We start from the raw sequence: 2,500 nt of genomic DNA, 5'->3' as shown, positions 1-2,500 counted from the left end.
CCAGCACAGCGCACGCGCCAACACATCCGCACAGCTGCGATACAAACCACCAGCGAGAACCGCTGGGGCGACCGAGCAGCAGACGGCGTCGCGGCGCCGAGCGCCGGGCGGCAGCGCATCCTCAACGCACACAGTCCTCAATCGGACCAGCACACTGAAGATGTCCACCGCGCTTCGCACCGGGCCCGCGAGGACCTACTTTGGCCGCACGGCGCCGCGCGCAGGGTGCGCCGGCGCGCAGCTGCGACGCCTGCCGCGTCCGTCGGCCGGCGCGCCTGCCACTGGCCGCCCCCACCAGCCGGCTGTAGCGCGTGCGCCCACGCACCGCGCGGCCAGCACGCCGGGAGGCGCCCCCTCACCGGCCGGGGACGGTCCCACCCAGCCACCGCCGCGTATCGCTTCACACCCAGATGCCGTTCAGTTTCGTCGGCATGGTGGGTATCGCTGGAACAACCGGTTAGTACCTCAACCTATCGTCGCCATCACCGATTCACCCCTAGCGAGAACAACCGCACCACAACAGGTTACCATTTGTTCATTTGCGTAACTTCACCAGAAAACGCAGGCGTCCATCGCCATTTGCAACTTCCACGATTATTGCATGCCTGTGTCAGGTGTCACGCCACACTACGTCTGCCCACATACACGCAACAAAATGTGCACGCCTAGACAATACGTGGAAGGTGGCCCCCGTACGTATGCGATGTCCATTGCTCGAACGACTGTCAACCGGCCTCTGTAGCATGTCGCAGATATGGAACGCGGTGCACCATGCCATCACGGTGTGTGAGGAGAGACGACTAGGTCCGAATACATCAACAGACAGCTCATGCTGATCGCCATCCACGGCGTCCGTTCCTCCCACACGTCTCTATGGCGTACCACACTGCAATCCAGCTCTCATAGGGAGACGACACGTAGCTGCGTGCACAATATTTGCACTGTATGGTCCGCCGTTTTTGGGCGCAGTCGTTGTACGGTCACACATGTGCCACGATGTATCATTCAGTACATAAGGACGAATGTGCAGTACAGATTGTGGTTTACGCGTACGACATTAGCGGACAGTTGACACAGGCCGCACCACAACGTAGCCTGAGTACGTCGCATGCGGAGGGCATTGAACATGCAAAGTTCTCACCAACCAGCTTGCGAAGGCAGGGGGCAAGGTGGGGACGTGGGGAGGGGCGGCATGTACGTCCTGCTGCCATCCACATTACAGTGTACAGCAGGAGCATGTGGAAAGTGAGCAAGACTTGCAAGGTGTTTAACATGAAGCGATACACAGGGGAGCGGGGAGTGCGAGTAGCGAACTATATTGCGAGGGTTGCGGGTGGGCAACACTACACTAATTGAACGAGTCGTATAACAATTACAGAGCAGGTTTAGGCGACAACGTGGGTTACGTTAGGCGACAACGTGGGTTAGGTTAAGGCACGACGTGGGTTAGGTTAAGGCACGACATGGGTTAGGTTAAGGCACGACATGGGTTAGGTTAAGGCACGACATGGGTTAGGTTAAGGCACGACATGGGTTAGGTTAAGGCACGACATGGGTTAGGTTAAGGCACAACATGGGTTAGGTTAAGGCACAACATGGGTTAGGTTAAGGCACAACATGGGTTAGGTTAAGGCACAACATGGGTTAGGTTAAGGCACAACATGGGTTAGGTTAAGGCACAACATGGGTTAGGTTAAGGCACAACATGGGTTAGGTTAAGGCACAACATAGGTTAGGTTAAGGCACAACATAGGTTAGGTTAAGGCACAACATGGGTTAGGTTAAGGCACAACATGGGTTAGGTTAAGGCACAACATGGGTTAGGTTAAGGCACAACATGGGTTAGGTTAAGGCACAACATGGGTTAGGTTAAGGCACAACATGGGTTAGGTTAAGGCACAACATGGGTTAGGTTAAGGCACAACATGGGTTAGGTTAAGGCACAACATGGGTTAGGTTAAGGCACAACATGGGTTAGGTTAAGGCACAACATGGGTTAGGTTAAGGCACAACATGGGTTAGGTTAAGGCACAACATGGGTTAGGTTAAGGCACAACATGGGTTAGGTTAAGGCACAACATGGGTTAGGTTAAGGCACAACATGGGTTAGGTTAAGGCACAACATGGGTTAGGTTAAGGCACAACATAGGTTAGGTTAAGGCACAACATAGGTTAGGTTAAGGCACAACATAGGTTAGGTTAAGGCACAACATAGGTTAGGTTAAGGCACAACATAGGTTAGGTTAAGGCACAACATAGGTTAGGTTAAGGCACAACATAGGTTAGGTTAAGGCACAACATAGGTTAGGTTAAGGCACAACATAGGTTAGGTTAAGGTACAACATAGGTTAGGTTAAGGTACAACATAGGTTAGGTTAAGGTACAACATAGGTTAGGTTAGGTTAGGTTACACGTTGTTGTAAGGAAAGGTGTAGGGGGGGGGCGGGGGCGGCAGGTTCGTTGATAGTGATTATAGTAAGTGAATGCTTGTGACATGATC

Source organism: Schistocerca piceifrons, unplaced genomic scaffold, assembly GCF_021461385.2.
Source record: "Schistocerca piceifrons isolate TAMUIC-IGC-003096 unplaced genomic scaffold, iqSchPice1.1 HiC_scaffold_1094, whole genome shotgun sequence".
NCBI lineage: Eukaryota > Metazoa > Arthropoda > Insecta > Orthoptera > Acrididae > Schistocerca > Schistocerca piceifrons.
The sequence above is the reverse complement of the archived record's forward strand: the minus strand, read 5'-3'. Positions refer to the sequence as shown.